Source organism: Epinephelus lanceolatus, chromosome 3 (assembly GCF_041903045.1).
Source record: "Epinephelus lanceolatus isolate andai-2023 chromosome 3, ASM4190304v1, whole genome shotgun sequence".
Lineage (NCBI taxonomy): Eukaryota > Metazoa > Chordata > Actinopteri > Perciformes > Serranidae > Epinephelus > Epinephelus lanceolatus.
Window position 1 is genome coordinate 34,638,764 of NC_135736.1, and position 25,288 is coordinate 34,664,051.

At 40.7% G+C, this 25,288-nt stretch overlaps 1 protein-coding gene across 1 annotated transcript in view; it reads right to left on the reverse strand.

Moving 5' to 3' along the window:
- Positions 1 to 25,288, reverse strand: part of sorcs3a (sortilin related VPS10 domain containing receptor 3a) — a 324,139-nt gene that overhangs the window by 284,551 nt on the left and 14,300 nt on the right. The gene's annotated exons all lie outside the window — the stretch shown is intronic.

Sequence of the window (25,288 nt, forward strand, 5' to 3'; positions counted from 1 at the left end):
GATTATTCTTTGGAATTCAATTTCAGGGAATTCAGCCCAGAGAGTCATTACGCTCATAGTTAGTCCTCTGTGTGCAATTGCACTGCCATGCATGATGAGAAAAATACCTAAATTCACTGAGGTGACCAGAGGGTCAAACAGGGTCAATGCAGAGAGAAAAATGTTCTCTGCCGCATGCATCAGGATCGCAGCTTTACACAACAGCGGCCTGAGCAGCATGTTCTTCTGCAAGAGCATGTTTTTTTCTGAGTTGTATGAAAACTCAGTTAATGTTTTTCATCTATTGCATTTGCCTTGCTAACCAGCTGGATAGCTGATAGTAAAAGAAACATCAATTCAACCTTGAGGCAGCCAATATGCAGTATTTTGCATACACTAATGACCAGCTGGAGTCAGACATGACCTCAAAGTAAAAGTAGTAATGAAGAAGCTTCATTTGATTCAAAAGCATATTGTTTCATTATCTCTGTGTGAAGCTCTGTGGTATGATTTTTAATTATGACCCCAAAGATACGGCTTCACCTGAAGTCTAAATTAAGGCAAACATGAGAAACAAAAGCATAGATTCATGAAGGACGAGTTGATTAAAAGTCATCTTTCAAGGTAATTATAAATATGTATGTGTTGTCAGTTGCTGTTAATTTATTTATCCAAATTCCTTGAACTCTTTTTTTATATTGGATTGCAAATCACTGTTTGTAATGCTGATGATCTTGTGTGACTATATTTTAAACAAACTAGTAAAAAAAAGTAGTATTTACCATTAAAAATGTCAGAGGGAAGGAAAAGATTGAGCTAAAGTACCTCAGTTCAGCAGAAGTAAGTGATGGGTTTATGATGTATGGATAATAGAGCGAGTGTAACTTGTAAAGCGATGAACCCGAAACGTGTTTCTCTGCTGTGAAAATGCATGGAAAGATCTGATGCCTGTGAGCAGATGGCACTGCTTTGTTCTGAACTCTGTCTTCTTTTATTAAGTTCCTTTTGACTTTCGAGGATTCTGTTTTGGTAGAGAAGGAGTTTGTCTGTTTAAAGAAGCTCAATCACAAACTTCTACAAATACATACTGAAAATGACGAGAAAAACAAGCTCCATTAAGATTCTCACAAAGTTATAGTCAATTGTTAGACTGACAAATATAAATACTATTAAATAAATCTGTGTGTGGCCACCTTAGCTATAATTATGTTGATATACTAACTATTGAGAACAGAGGTTATGTGCTCATTTTATTATGGTGAATGGTGGAGTCTTATAATGTAATGTGGGGGGAGTTATAATAGTTAAATTATTATACATGGTGTGTGGGTATTTAACTGGCTTATTTACAGCTGCACTAATCAGTATTTTTATATGAAAAATGGGTCAAATGACTCAGGCTGGAACCAAATAGTCTATTTTGATACTCCGTTTTCAGTTTAAGGATTTGGAATGAAATGACAGAAATGACGATAAAGAAATAAATAATCTAAAAAATAAGTAAAAAGTTATAATACCAAAAAATAAATAAATGTCAGTGTTTCCTATACATGGATGTATTTGTGGAAAATACCAACACTGACCCCCACATGCCGATTTTTTTTTTTCGATCGTTATTATTTTTTTCTACCAAAAATTTGTAGTATCTCATTTCACTGGTGAGCTGCACACAGCATTTTGATAGTTAGGATAGTTGGTGAGAGGACTTTGTTTAACCGAACCCCACAGGATTACAAACGTGCATAAAGCACACCAAACATTTTGGAAAAGTTTGGAAATATCCTGTTGAGTCCTTTCCGTGTCATGTTTAGGAGAGTGTTGCAGAGTGTTTGGATGGCCGATTCTGATTTTGCAGATGTTGCAATATTTTCTATCTTTCCTTTAGAGCATTTTACCCAAGATGCAACAAGTTTTTCAATAATCATCTCAAACAAACAAACAAAAAAAGTGACACAGGTTAAGAAACATTTTCCTTTTTGCTCAAATATAACTTCAGGTAGAGTATTAAAATAAATAAGCAAAAATAGCATACATAAATAAAAACATAGATAAATAAAATAAAAAATCTTGGTGTATAGCATTTGTAGGTAATTTCTTGAATAGACAAAAAAGTAAAAATATCTCTTGTGGAAAATTCACACAGGTCTTCAGGACACGCCCACCAGTAATCATGCGGACACGCGCATCTTCGGCACGCGGACATGCGCCTTGTCAGTTTCAAGCGGTACAGTGCAGCAGTGAGAGCTCCACGGTTCAGTTTAACATGGATGATTAACAATTAACAACTTTCTCCTTCTCTCTTTTGATGTGTGTGCGTGAATGATTAAGGTGAGAAGCCACCCTTGTCTCACTTCCTCACATAGCCAAAGCCGTGAGTTGCACATGTGCGTGTGTGCGCGCTGCTGATATTACATGATGTCAATCATGCAGCGCGGCGAAAATTTGACCGGCGTTTTAAATCTGCATATTTTAGACTGACCAGCCGGTAGCAGGTCATGGCCAATCACATGAAAACCAGCCAGATTCCAAGCACTGCCGATAAATCGGTGCAAGTCTAAATATTAGCTGTTGACTGGCAATTAGCAAGTGAAGAAAATCCATCAGGATTGTGTGGAGACCAAAACAAAGCTAAAAGGAGAATAAATATTTGACGTATTGCTGCAGCTAGCCAGGAACTTGAATCCAAATAAATGCTAATGTTGCTTTGTGTCTGCTGGATGGCTAAAAAGGGAATTTGCCATAATAACGGTCTAAGATGATGTTAGAGTTGTGTTTACAGCTTGATCTGCTGCCCCCCAGTGGTCAAACATTATTAAATACTGCTTTAAATTTGTATTATTTTAAAGTCAATCAAATAAAAACTAAATCTACAATTCACTATCCAACCCTCAGAATTTAATTCCTGGAAATGTAGACAAAGTTTTGAAAGAGTATTTAAACCTTTACGTCAGGAATGAAATGTATGAAATATATATAATTAAACAGTTTTTGATTTTTTTTTTTTTTTTTTTTTTTAAATCCCAACATTACAAGAAATACAGAAATACAAATCTGGTGAGAATTTTCCGAGGCTGGTGATCTGTGGGGACTTGGACTCCCGCAATAAAAGTTCTGGCTAAGGCCCTGCCACAGCCTGCATATGGAAGCATCACAGCTGACTGCCTGCGTATCTCTGCTGTCTTAAGATGGAAACCAAGCTCCTCTGGAACTAAACTAATCCACGCAACTGTTAAATGATTGCATTTTACTACCAGAGGCTCTGGTATGTATAACAGCAACATTTTCTAATTGTGGAAAGAATATGCAGATTCTCTCCTAAGAGTGTTAAATACCTGAAAATCAAGTTGAGCTCAATGACAATTGGCAAAGCCACTTGAGTGTAATACCCCGGGATCAGACTGAATTAAAAGGGGATTTTCCCACAACTCTCCGTGAAGGAATTCTTCACATCGCCACTTTCGTCTGCGTCTGTGTGTACAGTCTGCTCTTCCGTCGAAGCGTAGAACCGAAGCTATATCCTCAGAATGGAGGAGTACTTTTCCAGACCGAGGGACAGACGTTGCCAGCTTTGTCTCGCCTTCAAGCCAAGAATGCTAATTGGGCTATTTAAAGGCTGTCCATCCCTGGCATAAAAGAGAAACAGTCCATATTTAAGCTGCTTCCTTGATCACTATATCATGTGTCTGGGGGAAACATACTGTTACGGCTGTTCTACACCCAAGTAGCACTCCATATGGGTTTTTTTTTTTTTTTGACTGAACACTGTACATTTATCTCGCACAGAATGTGGGATGACTCCATCAATTCATAGGCGACGTACGATGACAGAACAAGTCACGAATTGAATGTTGACTCTAGCAGTTTGCCATTGTTTGTTCCCGGTGATAAGATATGACTGATCTATGTGATTTTTCTTTGAGGTTTATCCAGTATTGCAGTTTCATTCGATGATAACTTGATGGATGACATGTAACAGATAGATAATAAATCAATCAACAACTGCTAGATTTATGAGTTTGTGTGCATGATCAGCACGCACACACACACACACACACACACACACACAGATACATGCCTTCCAACTCACATCAGGCCCCATGCAGTTAAAGACAGGGTGACATGATGTGAGAGGAAACACTCTCACTGCAGGATCCATGGTACAATTAATGAAGTGATGACATTATATATTTATTTCGAAGTCATTAGGATTCAGGGCCCGAGGAGTCACATCCTGTTGCTGCCAAGGCTCTCTAAGGAGCATTCATTTGTTTGGTCTACATAACAAAGAGAAAAATTAAAAGCTGGCATAGAAGCCCTCAAGCTTAAAGCACACAAAGCCTCAAGTTTGCACTGTTGACAGAGAAGCTTTCAGCATGGAGAGGGAATTTTGTGACTGAATGTTTATAGATTTAATTAAATTACAAGACGAGACAAAAAAGCCCAAAGGCAAAGCATTATAGTGTTTAACAGAAGCCGGCTATGGCTATTGTTTGGAATGAACAATCAGCTGGAATTCCTTTTTGAGGCTGAATATTCTTTATATTCTGCATAATATGCTGACTAGAAATGGTATCAGTGGGTTTATTAAGTAATGGCTAGACTAAAGAACAATTCTCAATAATGTGATCTGGGAAAAGAAATTGCAAGCATAAGAGAAACAGAAAGAGTGTGTGCGCATATTCAGGTGTTCGTTAATTGATGCTTGCATATGTGTGTGTGTGTGCATGTGTTTTTTCTGTGAGCAGTAGGTGTGCAAACACCCCCTCCTCCCAGCCTTTCTCATAACCCAGAGGTGATGAACTGGCATGGAAGACTGCCATCATTACGTTATGTCATCATTTAGTCTCATCAATTAATCTGGTGACATAACATGCCCTCCAACTCCACTGAAAGCTCATTCTCAGAGTGCCCTTGCCCGTATGTATCCCCTGTGACAAAAACCAAAGTGTTGCCAAGCCCTGATATTGCCATGTGGAAGGTCGTGCTAAACGAAGGGGCTCGTCCAAGTACTGATGCTATTCACATCTTACAACATAATGGCCTCCCCCACTCCCAATCACAATCTGTAAGCACCAGAGTGCCACTTGTGAAACCATGGCCTTTTTCACGCAGTGTAAATGAGTTCTCAGTGAGCATGTGAACTTCTTGGAAACCCAGCATGAACTGAGTAGGAGAGGTTGAAATGATCAAATTGGAACACAGCATGGAGAGATTTCTGGATGATAAGGTCTGGATTCAAGGTAGGGCATCAAGTAATAGAGTGATGGATCTTTTTGCTTCTTTGGATGGTTTAATACGCTGCTCATATGCAAGTGGCACATTTACTGTAGATTTAAAAATCCAGCATTTGACAGAGCATTTGCAGACCTACTCCGAGATCCAAAATTTTGCTTTGGCAAAACACTACGATGCAGTGACACAAGAAATGATGTGTATTATTTTGGTTGTCTTTGTCTTTGTCACACAGCTAAGATGTCTGTATGAATGGCTGCCTCTGTGTATTGGTGCACATTGTTTTGTCCTGTTTTTCTCTGTAAATTCAGTTTTCCGCTGTGGTACCCAGAGGTCTATTACCAGAGATGAGATCAATGTCATCATCAACATCAGGGAAACACTGCCAGTGGATTCATTTCCAATTTTTCTCACATCATCCATGGAGTTATTGAACATTTTGGTCGATGGTGCCTTCACCTTTGCCCATACAGTAAAACACCAGAGGAATGGGAAATGTAGACTAGACACACCTTTAAACGGAAAATTTCTTTCCAAGGTGCGTTCATTGTTCAACAGAATGGACAAACTTTAGCTACTGAGTGATGAGGAAAAACAGAGACTTTTCTTCATCGTCCAGTTTGCACATCACAGAGACTTTGTGGATTGATACTGGACTCTGCACTGCAGCTGGCAGGCTTCCAGCTGTTTAGAGCGGATCGTTGTGTTTGGTGTAATGATGTGACAGTGATCATACAGCACTGCTCTCCTGATGTGGAATTTTTATAAAGCTGTAAATCCTCCTACTCTCCCCGTGAGTTTTGTTTCATTCATTCATTCATTTCAATGTGCAGAAGGCACAGCGCAGGCTCGCTGACCACACTGTGCCTGAAGTGGACTCCTTAGTTGCTGTCCACAACGTCTTTTAACAAAGATTATGTCAGTCATGAACTCCCAAAATACAGATAATTTAATAAATGCCAAATCAGAGAAGAGAATAATTTGGATCACTGTTAGACCACAGTCAGCAGTGCCTTTCACTGATTAAGCAGATGGACTCCCAAGTCGACACTGTAGAGTCCTTCCTCTTCCTGAGCTCCATCATCACTCAAGACCTCAAGTGGGAGCTAAACATCAGCTCCCTCATCAAAAAAGCACAGCAGGGGTTTTGCTTCCTGCCACTGCTGAAGAAGTTCAACCTGCCAAAGACAGTAATGGGGCACTTCTACACTGCTACCACTGAGTCTATCCTCACCTTCTCCATCTCTATCTGGTATGTTGCTGCCACAGCCACGGACAGGGGAGACTTCAGCGTATCACTTGCTCAGTTGACAGTGATTTGATGCAAGCTGCTGTGTTTCCAGGCCTATAGGACCCTGAGATTGAAGAAAGATGTAACGAAAACTTTCCACCCTGGACACAAACTCTTTGAAACACCTCTTGCAGGCTGCGACAGTCAGGACCAAAAGCTCACATCACAAAAACTGTTTCTTCCCATCTGCTACTGGCCTCATCAACAAGGCCCAGGACTCCCACTGACACAGCTACACATTCTCACTCTGACCTTGTGGCATGTCAACATTTGGCCATGGACTTTCCACGTCCAGACATACCCTGGGTGCGTTGGTTGTTGATGTTCTGGGATGTTGCAAGTTCTGCCTGTTACGGATTACGGATTGTCTTTTTTTCAAAATACAGTTGAGCTTTCACAGGAAATGTACCATTTACATACAGTCTCCCTCAAAATAAACACACTGCATCGGTACAACAATGCAAGTTGATTTTTTTTTTCCTTCAACAACAAACACACATGGTCACGTTTTGCCAACATACGCATGGTTAGGGTGCGGTTACTAGGGTTGGGTACTGAAACTCGGTACTTTTTGTACTTGGTACCGATTCACGTTGGTACTACCGAGTACCGATTCACTTATAATGAATCGGTGCCAAATCGGTGCCATTTTTTTTTTCATTGATATAAAAATTAATATAAAATACAGGCATATAGAAGGACATGTAATGATGGCAAATCTGGTTAGCCCAGATTGTCCTGAAAAAAAAAACAAAACAAGATATAGCATGTGTCTGTAGCCTTTATAATGACTGTGATATGAGCTTAAAAGTAAAGGCAGTAAAAATACCCCAAAAAGGCCTAGGGCCCATAGGGTTAAAAAGTACCGAAGTAAAGTACTGTTTGGTACCGGTACCGAATTCCAGATACCGGTACCGGTACCGTATCGGTTCAATTATGAACGGTACCGAACCCTAGCGGTTACTGGCTGCTTATCATGCTGACATTAAAGGACAGCTATTTTCATCAGTGTCTAACAGTGTTGCTGCCCAAGCGCCGGATTTCGACGACTTGGGAGTAAGACTGGGTTGGTCCTATGGCTTCGTCTCACTTGAACTACACTACACTGCCCCCACATTTCCCAGCGGTACTGCTCTGTTTTGTCCATTGCCATAAGCTTTCAAACAAAATGAACCCAGACTATGGATGTCCATATATAATACATATCTAACACCTTTACACCCACCACAGACATCTGTCTCCATACATATGGATGCATGATATTGGATTTCTTTGTAGATATGTGACATGCCAACATGTAACAACTCATTTGGCTGATAACCGATACAGATATCAATATATCCACTTACTACCTAATTTTAATGATAATCAAGTCTCTTCTGCAGTGGAATTAACATCATATTAAGCATGTATACTCTTATCATGATGGCCCACCAACAGATGGAGACATGAAATGCAATACTTTTAAATGTATGTAATGTACATTCATTGTGCAAAGTAAGAAAAAAGCATGTTGGGCGATTCTGATAGTTCATTGTAAAGCCAATATCGGGCAATACCTATGACGTGCCGATATTATTGTGCACCCCAATCTATACATGACATTAACGCACATCTTAGACTATCTCATCTGTATAATCCACATACTCATTATACTATGGACTTTTGCACATCCTGCAAAAAATTGTCCAGCTCTCTCATTCTAAATAACTTTATTGTACACAGTATTTGTAATTTTGTAGAATCTTTTTCATATTTTTTTGTTTTAATGTTCCTGACTGTTGCAGTACTTTACTTTTGTTTTTGTTTCCTTGTAATATGTTTACTGTATGCACCAAACAAGTCAAAGTCCTTGTAAATGAAAACCTACTTGGTAATAAACCTGATTCTCATTTTGATTTCTGAAAGGGGAGCACATCCACATCAAATCCACTTGCTGCATGAAACACACACAAAATGAATAAAACAGCATGAAGCCTGAACAGATTGGAAAAAAGACCAGAATCATAATTTGATGATGAAAAGCATTGAGGCTAGAATACCCTACCGAGGGTAAATACAAAAATCCCCTCTGCCTTCATGCATTTTTACTGTTAGGAATATGCATTTGGAAAACTGGTACCTTTAACTACATACAGGGATGGAAGAGAGCACTGAAGTGAAGATACTGTTTGAAAAGTTAAATGTACTCGGATAACAGTACAAAAACAGGCCAGTTCTGTTACTGCAACTCATTCTCTGATGTATCTACGTATCTACCGTAATTATGGTAAATGCCATTCTTCACTTCCATCTCTGACTATATAATTTTGCAACATTGCCCGGGACAAAATCTACCTCATTGTAACAGCTTGTACAGTTTCTGCTTTTCCTCTTTTCTCAAAAGCAATATGAAATCATAGTAAAATTCCCCATTCCCCTCAAACACGACATAGGCGTACTCGTGTTTTCTAATATTAGTTTGAACCCTCACCCTTTGTCCAGCTCCCAGAGGGCCAATGGCCAGGTGTTGCAGGGGGTTACTGGGTCAACTTGACGCTGGGGGGCACAGCGCAGAGTGGGAACCCAGACAGAAATAGGTCAATGGTGAGAGAGGATGGCAAATTGAAAATGACACTGAACCCCCAGTGGTGCATGAGAAACATGGGGAAACATTGATGCACTGTATCATTTATGAAGTACCTTGAGTAGCCATTCCAAAAATGTTCAAAAGTGACATATCATTCATGCTGGGGATGAAAAATAAGTTGTATATTTATTTTGTTGGGAGTCGAGATGTAACATCAGTTGTCAATTCTTTAAAAAGAAAAAGAAACAAGGATGTATTGTTGGGTATGGTATCCATTATCTCTACTCATTTATCTCGTACAGGGTCAGAGGGTTTCAGAGCCAAACACAATCGGCAACCTCTGGGGCTGAAAAATGAAGTGCCAAAAACTGCAGTTCCTTGAATGGCCACTTGAGGCCGACTCAAAAGTGAATCAGTCCCCATAGACCCTCATGTTTAAATGCCCAATTTTACAGCAGAAATAAATGTTTACAGCCATGGTACAACAAAAAATTTTGGTCTGAATAGTTAATTTTCCTGCTCATGACAACTGGCTTGAAGTTACACATATTTAAGGCTGTGCTTGCTTTGAGTGATAGGCGGTCTGCAAGATAACATCTGCATGAATCAGATCCACCCCTCACTCCTCCACGACTCCACCCTCTTGCCCAAATATGGTCAATTCTAGCTCCAAAAATCCAAGATGGCAACGGCCGAAATGCTGAACTCGAGGCTTCAAACTAGGGGTCAACAAACCAACAGGTGATGTCACAGTGGCTATGTCCACCAGTATACAGTCTGTGGCCATTTTGCGAGAGGCAGGAACGCTTTGATAGTACATTTCTTTTTCACTCTTCATCTTTCTCACTCACTAACTCACTCTACTTTATCATTTTCTCACCCATTCTTTCCTTTGCTGCTCATTTTCATAGTTTCCTCGCCATTAAAAAGTTTGGACAACTGCAGCTTCACAGTGAAAACATTAAAACATGGCAAGTTCAGCCCCTCGCTTCCCCACACACACAATTCACTTGAAAGAACTGAGCACATTCAGAAAATAATCTCAATTGTTAAGTCAGCCCGTGGATCAAATCAGCCATAAGCAGTTAAGCCGATGCTTAGCAGGGAAAACAAAAACAACATAAGCACAATGTAGAATTAATGAATAGTAGCACAACAAAAGCTTTCCTTACAAACACATTATGCTATGCTTATTGATGTTGTTTAGATAACAAAGCCACTGTCAACTTACATATGTTTGAAGAAACTATATAAGCACATTTAGAGCTATGTATTCGAACATTAGATGACACAACACGGCTTTTTAGTCATTATATGGAGAGATCATTTACAGGAAAAATTATACCTATTTGCAGTGTCCAATGAGCTGAGGAAGCCTGCACTTGTATAGGTACTGTAGATGAGTGTTTAAACATCATCAAGTGTTTATCTGCTCTTGTCTAATCTCTGTTAAATCCTGTTCTCTCAGAGAGGGAACTTAAGATGTGAATATTCATGTTGCATGGTGATTCACTGTTTATCTAAGCCTCTACATAACCAAGGGGTACAACAGGAAGTGCGTGCGCATCATAAAGTAAGAGGTACAGTACAGCAAAAGAACAACAAGAGGCGAGTCTAAGGAGCAAATGAACAACTGAAGCAAAATTGAAATGCTATGTTGTTGCAACTGCCAACAAAACACTGCACTGTAACTGCAGAGTTCAACCAAAACCATAAAGTTTGACTGTGTAGTAAAACTGACTGTGTTTTATCAGGCTTCTCCAAAGTGTAATCTTTAGCTCTGCTTGTCATTAGCAATGTACTCAGCTGAATTTTAAACTGGATGATTGGATGCTCCTTTACCAAAATGTATCTTGGGAGTTATAGTTCACTTCAAAGGTGCCGTCCCTTTGACTTTTTTTTAGATTTATCAAAGAACCATGTATTTTATCACACAGTTGCTCATCTCTTGTACTGATTATTCAAGCGGGAGACCTTGATGCCCATCCAAGCCTTGGAAGCTCTCCAACTGTGTATCCTAACATTGTCTATGCAGAAAATGAATGGGCCTTTTACCACCAGAGCCTTGGACACTTAAAATACTTCCAATAATTTTGCAACACTGTTCTGAGCCTGACAGCTGAGGTTTAACTCTTACACAGGATACTTACAGAAAGGAGAAAAAAGTTAAAAGCTATCTTTACATATATAGTCAGTGGTGTTGTGGGGGTTTGGACTGCAAAAAGTCAGCTCTCAAAAACAAGGAAGAAAGCAATAAAATGGGGGAAATACTGCTTTAAGTATGGTAAATTATGAATCACATGCCAAGATCATTTAAAACAACTAAAAACATCTAGTCTCAAAGAACCCACAGATATCTTAATCTAGTGCGGCCATACTAAAAAACAAGTGCAAGTGTTTAGATACAAAGAAAAGATAATTATTTTCTTAGGGTGCTTTCACACCTGCCCTGTTTGGTTCGGTTCAATCGACCTCAACTTCCTTTGCCCCCTAAGAGTGGTTCGTTTGGGCAGGTGTGAACACAGCAATCACATTCGGGTGTGCACCAAAACAACCAGACTGAGACCTTCTTGAAGAGGTGGTCTCAGTCTGGTTACAAACAAACTCTGGTGCGGTTCATTTGTGGTGAGAGCGTGCTCCGACCTCGATCTCAACCAACTGCAGTCACATGACATATTGTTTGGGTTAAACATGAGCATGTTACAGTCCTGGAGGATTATTAATGTGCACCTCCTCCTGTACTGTCTTAATATGCACATTCAGCACATCCAATGCATCAAAACATTGTTTTCTAGTTGGAGCCGCGCCTCATTTTCAAACTGTATGGTTTGACTAAAATGAACAATGACAGCAATATAGTCCACAATGAGCAGCGCTAAAATCAACCTGCGTAGTTGTCCCTCCATTGTGACATTAGAAAGTGTCACATTTATCTTGCAAGTGTACTCTTCTTCAACGTTTTGTTTACTTCCTGGATTTTTCCTGCATGGAAATTCTGACCAAACAAGAGCAAGTTTCTCCTGCAAGCATTTGATCTGGTCCGCTTGTAAATGCTGCCGTGAGAACACGAACCAACTCTAGGCAAGTATGCAACTTTGTAACATAAATAGTCCCTGATTCAGACCAAAGCAAGACAACTCTAGGTCTGAAAGCACCCTTAATATGTAGGAAAATGTGCTAAAACTTAGCAAATGCTAGTGCCATTGATTTGAAATAAGGCTATATGTTTTGATTTATATCTTAAAACCAGTCAGCTACACTAAAAACAAGTACATTTGTGTAGATACAAAGAAAATACCTGAGAATTGTTTTCTCAAACCTATCATTATCAGCAGTCATACGTTATGCCTCACTGAGGTCAGACAAAGATCAAGCATATATTCCCTTGATTCAAGATTTTTCAACCTCAACTTTTGCAGTGTGGGAAGTGAGAAAATGTACGAACTTGTGGAGATTTAATTTAATACCATGTCAGATAGCTCGGCAACATGTAAGTAGATGGTCATTAATTAAAACTGTTGCATCATACTCTTCATTTGGTCCCCACCACTTAAGTTTGCAAAAGTGGAACGATCAAGGCAGAGACCTTGAGCAAATTACTAAGCTAGACATCATAAGGAGGACGAGGAGACAGAGGGGGACAGTGTGAGTTTGATTAGACAAACTCGGAGAGGGGCTGCGTTCGGCATGAGGGCCATTAATTACTGCTACAGTTCAAAACAAGCTTTCTCTCCCGCTGAGTTCTTTCCTTCCCATACGCCATCAGCCACATGCTCTGTCACATGGCAGCCCCTTCATCAGGTTCGGGGGGCCTGCGTTATGCATCCCATCCTCATCACCCCAGATTGGTGAGGATCATGCTTTCGCCCTGTAATTAGCACTCATACAGTCCCGCAGGCACAATCAGTCATTATTGTGATACAAGTACATGTTTGCTGGGTTCTTTCAGTTACTCTGGACCTTGACATAACTGTAGATTTGATCCTGACTGTTGGTGCATTGGATACAAAATGTCGACTTGAATCATTCAGTATTTTCATTGCCGTTTTTGACATGTATTCTAACCTTAGGTCAAATGAGAATGTCAGCCTTCATAAATAATTCAGTTTGAAAAATAAAAGGGAGGCTCAAACTTTCTGACTACAAGGTCTTCTTTCACATTCAAATCCTACTTTCACTTTCCTTAGTGATATCTGTCAAACTGTGAATGGAGCTGTCACATAGGCTTAGGCAGCGTCACGGTGTTTTGGTATACCAGGGGATTTAAAAATCATGACGTTGTGAATTCCATCAAAAATACAGATGCTCATCTTTCTGTTGAGCTCATATGGAGTCTGCATTGAGGATTTAATGGGTGTAGTGCACATCATGCACCACCAGAGGTCAGTCTGGAGGCTGGAGGAACAGGTAGCTGAGCTGGCAATCATGGCAACTATCGGCGGTGGGGATAACGCTACAGGACTGTAAACAACTAGCCAGCAACAGCAGGCAGAGACTGCGGGGAAAAACGGTATATTTACGTAGTGCGGCACACAAATACTGTCACATAAGTATATTAAATTAAATTAAATTAATATAAGCATGTGGAAATATAAAATCTAAAAAGTCTGTTTCATTTGGAACAAAACAAATAGAAATAAATTAAATGCCAATACAAACAGTCACACAAGAAATTTGCCTCAAAATTAATACATGCCTTTTTTGTTTTTTAACAAAATTACATCAAGAACAATTTGATAGACAAATAAGACACAGATGAATGTCAACTGTTGTACTTGACACTTTTTGATACTTTGGTATGGACATGTTTTAAAGTTGCAATAATTAGTGCCTGGTGTGACAATAGTCAGGCGGTTCTCATGCACTGTTTGTACGTATACCTACGAAAACGTAAGGTACCACAATTCGTACACAGCCCACACAATCATGAGGCAGTAATTTGTGTGTTACCTATGAAATTGGGAAGGCTGTCATCACCTGACCAATGCGCTGACAGGAGTAGAGAAGTAATAAGTATAACAACCAAAATCGTGCGTAAGGAGGCAGGTTAGGCTAGCGGATTGATCAAACAACACAGGACTTTACCCAGGACATCAGTGTTTTTGGTATCGTGTGAGATCAAGTCAACTTTTAGTCATTTGTCACCATATTTCTTCTCCTAAACTTATCCTACAGAACTTTACCTGCCTAGACCTAACCAAAGTAACTTTACGTTACACATGGAACGTCATCCATGGGGCACTAATTTGTTCGATGTCATACAAACCGTTGTGTGTGCATTTTCATGTGATATCAAGTGAACTGTTTTAAGAGGATATGCTAACCATATGCAGCGCTGAAACTGAAATAATGAAAAAATAGATAGTGTCACATGAACCTAAAAATAATTTGTTTAAAAAATGCAAAATAGCTGTCCAGTCATTTGTCATTGTGCACTTTTACCAATTTCTCTGATAATGTGGGAAAAAAATAGCAAGCTATGTACAGTATACCATTGTCCAATTAGCAGAGGGGTTCACAGGCTACCCTCTGTCCTATATGTGGGTCCTGCACGACAAAAGAAGCAGGAGATTACAGCTGACCCCTGTCATCCCTCCCGTCACCCACACAATCATCTCCCAGTAGGTGAAAGGCTCAGGTCAAACATGATGAAGAACCACTTACTGCTAATCCAGTTTCTTTCTATCGTGTCACTGCACTCAAAGAATGTGAACCAAGACCCGAATTCATGTTTTTAAGATGTAGGATTTTCCATTGTTTCCACTATAAATGCTGTAAGATATCTGCATTTAACTGTTGGCTGGTAGACTTATAATTGTGACACTGCAAGCACTAGTCAACAGAAGAACACTGCAAAAGTTGATGATGAAATTTTATTTTGATAGAGTTAGTGGGAGTTCTCTTGGGCGTCTGGGGTCTTGGAAGTAAAAGTCTGTTCATTTTCTGCATAGACAAAGCTAAATGACACAGTTGGAACACTTCCAAAGCTTTGATGGGCATGAAACTCTACCGGTTGAGTCATCAGTTCAAAAGATAAGCAACTGCGATAGAAAATATGTGATTCTTTGATAAAAAGTCAAAATTACAAGGCATAAAATATAAAGAAAAAGAAGACCTGTAGCTCCCAAGAAGCATTTCGTAAGAAACATTTAATTGCCGAGCCTGACGTTCTGTTGTGTGCACTGCTAATGTAGCCTGATTGCAGACCTCTGCATCACTCCCTGCTTCTCAGTCTGCAGTATTTTTCATAAAATGAAAACAGAATGAAGAAGCAAAACAAAATAGCGATTCAGTTCAATTATAAGGCTACCGCAAACGTCGAGAGTGAGCTAAGGGTTATGCTTTGTGGAAACCCGACAACACAGTGTTTTGTGTTACAGAGAAAGCTCATGGGTTTATTAAATTGCCATACCAAACTTATGAAGATTCACAATTTCTTAGTAAACACAGACAACAAAGCCAGCACCTCCTCCTGCGTCAGAGTCAAATATTCCACGTGTGCCTCACTTGTAAAACCCATCCTACAAGTCTTAGAAACACCTCTCTAACCACTATCTGTACATCTTGTAATCTGGTAATTCACCATGCTGTATTAATTCAAAACCCTCACATGGTTCAATTTTAATTAGCCTGCCATGACAGCCTCCACAACCTTTACTTTTCATAGTCTGTGCTCAATGAGCTCGTTGTGCTGTTTTTCACAGAGTCAGTATGCTTTGACAACTTCCTGGTGTTTGAGAATCATCAAATGAAGTAATACTGATGCTAATAATTTGTTCCAGGGGAAAAGATAAACGGCAGCAGTACTCGCACAGCCGTTTCATATCTTTGCCAGGGAGACATGGCAGCCATCTTCTTCGGGACTGACCATTTTAATGCAGTACTCTAATTGATCAGCATTCATCCCTCATCCACACTAGATTTACGGAGACACAGCCCATGGCTGCCATAGGGCTGCCAGACCTAAAGAGAAATGGCCGGAGGAGCTCTGCCATCCACCATCCGCACTGGGAGGCTCCAGACGCCGTCGCCACACAGGCTGTTTACTAATCAAGATTTACGCCATTTGTTTGTATATATCAATAAATCACTGCTGAGTGCATGTGGATGACCATGAATCTAAAATAGGAATATAGGAGTAGATCTCTAATTGCCTCCCACAGGGCTGAAGCAAATATATACAATGGTTTTACCACCCAGGGTTTAATATTAGACTACCGGGAACAAATGCTTTCTTTTTAATTGCTATATAACCATGGCTTCTGGGAAGATTTTCATTTTTAGGCCGTCTTGATAGCAAGAAGTGATCATCCCAAGTGCCAGGGGCAAGGCTGAGGATTCATCAGCCATGTATTCAACTTCATGTCTGATGTCAATGTTTTGTAAAAAGCAAATTTCTTCCAAGTCTAACTCCAGGGATGAAATTATCCAACAACTACACTAAATGCATCTCTAAGGACAAATTTTCAAATTTAAAATGTCGTCCTCTGATGAGGGTGAAATGTCACATCCCCTGAGCTTAAGCCTGCGCCTCTCTAAGATGGATGGAAGGGAATATTATATGTGTCTAACGGAGAAAGAGATATCCTCTCAAGGTCACAAAGTGAGACCATGATATCTGTAATAGACAGAAGGACCCTTAGAGGAGAGGAGGAGGTGGAGGAGCAGAGGAGATGGTTTAAGTTCCTGTCCTTGGGGAAATCTCCATCCATCTGGGGAGTCGCTGAGAGTGCAGCCAATTCACATGCTCTAACAGGCCCTTAATTTGGGGAAACATATGCCACCGCTTAGGCCTTTTGGAATCTGTTCACATGGCAGAAATTGTTTTTTATGGTGGACATTAGCTGGTGGATGCATAAATAACATCATTTACAAGTGATGCACATGTAACAGTCTCTCCTTAACATGCTGTCTCTTGCTTTAATCTCACTGTATTTGCCTATGACACTACGAAGTATTGAAATTTTCATGACAATATTGACTTTTTTAAAACCCCTATCTGAACACGAATAATCCATGAAACAATTTTCTATGTATGGCTTTAAAATAAATTAATATAGCATTGCTGAGCCAAATCCCTATCTGTTTCTGTGGATAAAACCTGGAGGCAAAACCACAGCAGCAAGGGTGATGATGTTTTTTTTTTTGTTTTTGTTTTTGCATTCATTTTTTAGCATTCATTTGCTGGCAAGAAATTGACACTGAATTTGGTAAAATGGTAACTGCAGCTGTTAAAAAAAATGTAATGGAGCACAGAGTTCAATATTCCTCTCAGAAATGCAATGGAGTAGGCTATAAAGTAGTGTATAATGAAAATACTCACATAAAGTACAAGTACTTATGGTGAAACTATATTGAATGAAGAAACTAAAGGAATGCATGTGGCTATAGGTTGTTGGTTGTGGGAGTTCAGGTTCCCTTCAGGGTTAGAACAATCCCACGCCACTACACTCAACACAAGTCCGCTGTCTTTGAATAAACATACTTCCCAGGGCCAGAGGTCCGGGCACGGTCACCACCCGTCCAAGCGCCATCTGCTGCTAACTGGCCTGGAAAGCGGTAACATCTTAGCGCTGATTATTCCCCGCCACTGCGGCGACAGCGCCACACTTTCAACTTTGCAGTTTACTCTTCACACTTGCTCCGAGCCTCAATCCTATCCTACACACCACAGCGATGAGAGAAGTTTTCTACAACAGTGGCAGCCCTGGAGGAAGCGCAGAAAAATGTGGAGTGGGCTCTTTCAGTAATTTCGGTCCCAGCCCCCACCATGCGCATCAGAGCCTGAGGAGCAGATACGGTCCGAATTGTGAATCCACCCACACTGCATGTCACTCTCTATAACACAGAGACTGTGAGCATGCTATCTGCGCCGACCACACATACATGTGCACACCTACACATAGTCTCGAAGCAAAACTACTTGTATGTTGCGCACATATTACAGAGAAATGGGAAATTCACATTGAAAGATGGAGTTGATTATGGAATCAATGTACTGTAGATAACAACAGTTATTAGATATTGCTATATTCCCTTTGCCCTTATTTCAGAGTGCTTCCAGTCACACTCCTGCTGTAATTATCTATAATCTTGTCTAGATGATGCATCTAAGGTTTGAGTATGAGTGGGAGCTTGGCATGTTGGCACGCTCTTTGTCTGCCTCCTGATAGAACACTTTCCACTCGGCTGAATTACCCACTCCATGATGACTCGATGCAGCAGAGCAAAAAATGATGCTCCCTGGACTCCCGTGTATTCAGATTCTCTCAAATGGATTCCTTAGTCCCCCCCTCATGCTGCAGACCCAAGCGGCGGCAGGAATATAGCCTGTTATGGATCAAGGCTCTTTGATCTCCAGCTGATAAGAAAATATCAGCTACGGCTTGATTCTTTTTTTAGAGATTTGATAGTATTTATGTATGCAGGTATATACATCTGCACAGGTAAAACACTCATTGAATTTGTACCAGAAGTGCCATTACATCAAAATGTTTGATTGGCAACCAACTAGATGCTCGTTTGACTAAAGTGCTAAAATGTCTACTTGCTTTGGCATGGTTTTATTCTCATTTAGTCTCTTTTCTGAACATGTTTATGGATGCGTTGCAGTAATTCAGTTCATTTGAGGATATAACCATCACTGGAAAGAGTGAAATTACATATTAACTGTGCTGAGAAATGAAATTGCTCTATTACCAAGTGGAATAACAGGGAAGATTTTAATTTAGATTATTTTAATTTTCCATGCACAACTAGGTTGCAGTGATTGTAAAAACTTAGAATCATTTATTAAACTGTTCTACTTTTGTTGCGTCACAACTCCCCCCGTCAATGTGTCATTGATTGGTTTGACCCATCACCTGTCTACCCTCCCTTATCAGCACTTTAATGCTCTGGGTGCCCATCACTCTGCGAGCAGGTGGGGGGAGGTGGCCGCACTTCCTCTGACCTTTCAACCTGTGTTGACAACTCAGCCGCCTCAAGTTGCAGGGGGGGACTCATGCGTGTCTTGGTTGGCATGGCGATGACATGCAAAGTTATATCACTGGAATATATTGGAAGGCTTGTCCCACATCTCTATTGACATTTCATCCACAGGAAAATAAGACATGGCAGGCGGCATGCAAAATATGCCAATATTATTCTGCCGAGATACATTTTACATGTGGATGAAACAAATGATCACTTACGTGTGTTAATCCCAATTATTCTGCACACTGTAACCTCCCCACAGCAGCAGCTCTATAATCTATATGATTAACTCACTGCCATTGTAAAAAGAGGGGATAGTAATTGTATGTGTTTGAATGTTAAACGCGACCTTCGTCATATCATTCCCTCTGTCTTTCTCCTTTCCTGTCACTCATGTGACAGGAAGCAAAGCACGAAGATCTTAAAATAAAACAGCCCAGAGATAGGCAAGTGGTAAATTCACATCTGGGGCCCCACCGGCCAAGGACGGAATCCCACCAGAACTTTTTCTCCTGTGTGACTCCTGAATCTAATTACCCACTGCTAAAATAAAAAAACAACACTGTAACTCTAAAGCTTTAGTGGTAGCCCTCAGAAGTAGGGCTGCAACTAACTACAGCTGTTATTGTCAATTAATGTCATAAATACTTTCACTTTTACTTACTAAAATAATTTGTCCAACCAACAGTCCAAACCCAAATACAGACAATTATATAATATATAGAATTAATATATAAGCAATCAATCAATGTAGCAGTATGCTAGAGATAATACTTAGGTGATTATTAATTATAAAAATAATATTGAATAGCATGGAAATTTTTTGTCAGCTCACTGATCTATTCATTGACTGATCATTTTCTCTCTGCTACTCCAAGAGAACATGATTATCTTCAGGAAATTTAATGACAAATAGTCTATCAGATTTTAAAGCAAGCCAAAACTGACATGGTTCGTCCTCAGGGAGGCATGAATGTGCACAGAAAACTCCAAGGCAATCTGCCAGTTAAGCCCAGTTCAGACCAAAGATTCACGATTCCAAACCATTTTAAAATTGCAGAGAAAATGACTGCCTGAGCTCGACTCAAGCGAACTGATGACGAGTTGAGTTGCAGGTGATGCCAAGTCACCAGCAGCTGTTTTTAGAACGTACCGAAATCACCTATTTCAACAGCCAGTCGACTTATAGCAAACTCCACTAGTCAAGTCAGTTACAAATTGTCCGCAGACTGCGTGTTTGCTTGCTGTGGCATTCTCGACAACAGAGGGCTGTTCCTGCCGAGTTTGAGCCCGTCTCATTTACATCCCAGCAAGTGTTGATAAGTATGTTGGACTCAGTTCCCATGATGTGTCAGTGTTGGATGGTGGGTCGCTGCTGCTGCTTGCTGTATGTCTGCATGTAACACACTTGTTAACTGATTTATTGGTGCAGGTTTTTCAAAGCAGTGGGCCCCAACTGGTTCAGCCACGGCGTCCAGATTTCCCCTTAGTCATTATTTCAAGGTCCACACAGTTTAAAATATTTAGCATCATACTTGCGTTGGCCATGTTGTGGAGCTAGTCTGCTGTCTGTCAATTAGCTGTCCATTAGTAACTCAGCCCAAAGCAGGAAAAAATCACAGCTCTGTGCCATAAATTCACTGTACCTAAAAATTAAAGTGTGTTTTTTACAAACTTGTGGTCTCTTCAGAATTGACCCGCAACCCACTTTTGGACCACGACCTGCCAGTTGGGAACCACTGATTTAAATTATTGTGGTGTATTTATTACGATTATATTCCATCTGAAACTCTTCAGATGCTATTTAATCACTACTATGAATAAAACTGCAGCAAATATCTATTGCTATACTCATTCTTAATTTAAGAAGCTACAAATTACTTCTAGCCACAAAATAAGTCTGAAAAGCTGGAAGTTCGAACAGAAGTACAGAGAGTTGTTGCTATGGAGACAATACATAGTCTTGTCTTACCACACTGGTATAAACTGACAAGTTTGTATAACGTTGCAGACCAGTGTGTTTCAAGTAGTTGCAAGTTTTGACTCGTCTTGTCACAAATCTTTGGTCTAAACTGGGCTTTAGATTTCTTGTGTAAGATTTTGGTCTGATACAGAAAAGGTCGCAAAAATTAATGCAAATCATCCTCTGGGAGTCATGGGTAACCATAGTGTATTTTACATTCATCTGTGGGGATGTCCTAGATCAAAGGGTTGGACAGACAAATGGACAGAAAGATGGACGAACTCTCAACGTAGTCATGACCATCAGGCAAAAATGAAAAATGTTAGCTGATACACCTCTCTTTCGGGAAAATGACTGGAATGACACAATGACATAAGATGCCACCCGTGACCACTGAGTCTCGAGACAAGATTTGGCTCTACCTAAATTCCCTCTCCGAGTGATGGCTAAAACCAAAGCTCCTTAAACACAGAGAAAGGCCGCAGAAGTGAACAATCTCTACTAGCCGGATTATCTCTCTTGTAGCAGCCTGCTCTACAAATGCTTTTCTATCGGGTAAACCATGTAGCTCTAAATTCAATTAGGAGCCACATAAACATTTTCATGTGTGGCAAGTGAGCTGTGAAGAGGCAGCAAACAGGCTCAGGCTGCAGCTGGGAGAGACGAGCAGGGCCTGATCGACTTCTGAAGGAACAGATTTGAGATGCTGCAGGAGATGTGCTGTAATATTTAGCATGCAGTGAACTTGCTGCTTTGTGAGAGTCCAAGAGCGCGGCTGTGTCTCTTTATCACTCAGTGTATGTCTGCTGCTGTCATGTTTCCATCCATCTATCTGACTCTGTGTGTCTCCCCCCTGCCTTCTCTCATCACAAACTTAGACAGACAGACAGACATACAGACAGGCACACATTCAAGTCCATATCTATTAATTTCAATCACAGAGTAGCTTCATCTGCCAAGAAGCACGACATTTGTCTTTGCAGGATTTGTCCATCCAGCTCCACTCTACATATACAGTGTGCAGCACATACATCATTTAGTATCTATGTGCATCGGAGCTGTAGAGGCCACAGTGTGGCTACAGCTCTAAAGTAAGGGTAATGAATAATCAGTGGTCTCTCCCTCTCGCTCTACTTCCCCCTCTGTCCTCTTGTCCTGCAGCTCATATTACACTTCATTATTCTTTAGGCTACCCACTCCCTCTAGTGATGGACAAAGGCACTGCCTAGGGAGCAGCCGGCAGGCAGGCAGGCAGCAAATGTGGGACCACAGGAATGACAGGAAGAGTCAGCCTCCTTCGCTACAGGCTGGATGCCGTGCCAGGCTGCCTGTGGGAAACACAGCGGCGGACTGAGAGGAACAGTTGTTTGACGAGAACAGACAAAACAGTCACTTCCGCCTGAAAATGACCGACTGAGTGCAAGTGTTATGCTGTGTTTCAGAAAACACGGTGGGATAAAGTGCTAAGAGGCACAAAGAAAACAACAAAATCCCTACAGGAACAGACAGAGGACAAACAAGGATACACACAGACGCACACAAACACACTTGATTAAACTGCTCTCCGCTGTGAAAAAGCATGTTCATTTGTATTTAAGTGGCGCAATGTGATAATTACCTGGGCTGGGTTTCTTCAGAGCCGCATGCTACTCTGTGGGTACCCAACAAGGCCTAGTTTTCCTCGACCCCCACTCCCCTCATCCATCTCACTGGTCTGGATGATGCAGCAACGCCTACACTGGTGGCTCTACCTCTGCGAATGTTAATAATCAAACACAGCCTCCAGTTTCCTATCAGCATTCCCAGCACTTATCAGCGTGATATCGTCTTTGAATGATAAACACTGTGACCAAGAAAACAACCAGGTCGGTTGCTTTAATAACCCATTAGTTATTATACCAGATTCAGAATCCGAATGTTCAGAGCAGAGAAGAAAAGACCACTAAGAATGAATGGCTGAATGTATAGATATATAATGAGCATAATAGCTCACTCCAGAATTACATGTGCAGAACAAATTACAAGGTGAGTCAAAACTCACTGCACTGAACTGAATAGAATTCATTAAATAAAGTTGCTACAGAGCACTCTCCATGCAACAAATCATTGCTTCAATTTGAGTAGTCTCATTTAAATTTCATTATGTCTTTATACTGACATGTTTAAAATCAGATTGGGACTGGAATGAGATCTATCCCCTTCAAGATAATTGATACCGCCAGAGTCTGGGCAGACCACACGGTGAAAATGGGGCATTATTCATAATTCATAAAATTTTATATAACTGACTTACTTTTGAAGATTACACTATAACATATTCATTGTTAAAGGGAGAGCCATGGTCAACCCAGGATACATAGGCATTGTTGTATTGAAGGCCCAGACAGGATGAACTGAAGTGAATCACCTCCTATAATGGGTCCTTTTAAATCGGTTGCCAAATTACTAGATTACCATTGTGTGTGTTCAGTGGTGAATCCAGGTGTTTCCAGGATAAAGATGATCTCAACGATGTTGGCATTTTACAGGTTTGGTCATTTCTTTCTGTCACAATTCAGCTCATCTCCCAGATGAAAAGGTCAAGCCTAAGATAATGCTCCTGCTATCATAATGTGACAGCTCTGGGATAATGTGTGATAATTAAAAGGGCTCTGGCATATGGCTACTATTGCTAACATGCTGTGTGAGTCAATGGGAGCCATATTTGCCTTGTGGGGATAAAAAAAAGGAAGAAAGCCACTGTGAATGGGAATGGACCAGAAAGCAAAATGTAAAAGGATACAATGTTAGGTTAGTTTAGCAAACCTAATGCAGCGACCACCGAATACCAGGGACTGCCCATTGTTCCAATGGCTCCAAAATTCTCTAGCCCTTCTAATCCAAAAGGTGTCCCATTGGACCGAAAGCCCATTTCTCCGACAGCCTGTAATCCAAAAATCAAACCGCTCATTACTCCGAAGCTGTGTTTCTCCAAAAATACACTCCCTGCAGTTAGTTTCAGTCTCCCAGCGGCATCTGAGGCAAACCTTCACGCCGTTTCTCAGCAGCGTACACACTCCAAGCAACAACCCAATTGGCAGAAAACATGTTTGCATTGTTTGTTTCTGAAAACCTTGGATGTGTTATATTTTTCAACAACACTGTGGTGTGGTTAGGTTTGGGCACAAAAACACTTGGTTATGGTTGGAAAAATGTCACATTTTGGCCTAAAACACCCACATGTGGTTCCACAAATATAAGCAAAAAGCAGGGATAGGTCGAAAAAAAATGCCTGTGTGCACTGGCTCAAATAACACCAGGAAAAACAGCAAAGGGTTGGTAAAGACACCAGGAATAGGTGACTCAAACGCTGCTGGAAAACAGAAACTAACTGCAGGGAGTGTGAATTTTTGGAGAACTGTGATTTCGGAGCAATGGGCATTTGTTTTTGAGATAATGAGCTTTTGGCCCTGTAGGACATCGTTCACATTTATGGGGCTTCAGAATTTTGGGCCATTGGTACAACAGCATGGCACCCCAAATACCTGGCTAAAGATGCTAACATGTTAGCAAACTATTATTTACACATGACGCATCTAGCAAACACAACATTAGGATTTAGCAGGAAGTCATACTTCTAGCCATCTGGTGGAATGTAAATCTAAAAACCGCTTTACTTAAAGCTCTGTTTTGATTTCTACGAAAAGTATCTGTAGCTAACCTGGTCTCACTCTGAAGTTGTCGAAATCTGGCGCTTGGGAAGTGACTTGCCGTGTCAGACACTGCCAAAAAAAAAGCCATCCTTTAACGTCGTCATCATGAGTCGCCGTTTTAGTTTGAGGGTCAGTTGCTCAGTAGCATCAGGAGGAAACGCAGCAGGGCAAAAACAAAGTAAAGGCGGTGAAAGTCCGAGTAGGATGGGGGAGAGGGGTCACAGATGGGTCCAACAAACACCAACTTTCACCCTGAGGAGCAGTGTTTATAAAGCCAAACCCTGTTCTTTTTCCTAAATCCAACCACGTGCGTTAGTTGTTGGAGGGAAAAAAAACGTGACGTAGAGCATGTGTTTTGAAAGAGACTGTATGTGAACGGTAAACTTCCTGTGAAAACGAAAGTGTATTTTGAAAGAAGCCAATGCATGTAACAGGCAGAAGTTGACAAGGCGTCCCAGAATGTCAACAACCAATGCAACCAGGGTACCTTTCACGTTGTATCTTGACGTGGAAGGTCCATGACCAAACACTGATATGTGATGACGTCAGAGTGAGAATGTGTTGTAGCTGCTGTAGCTTCTCAAATG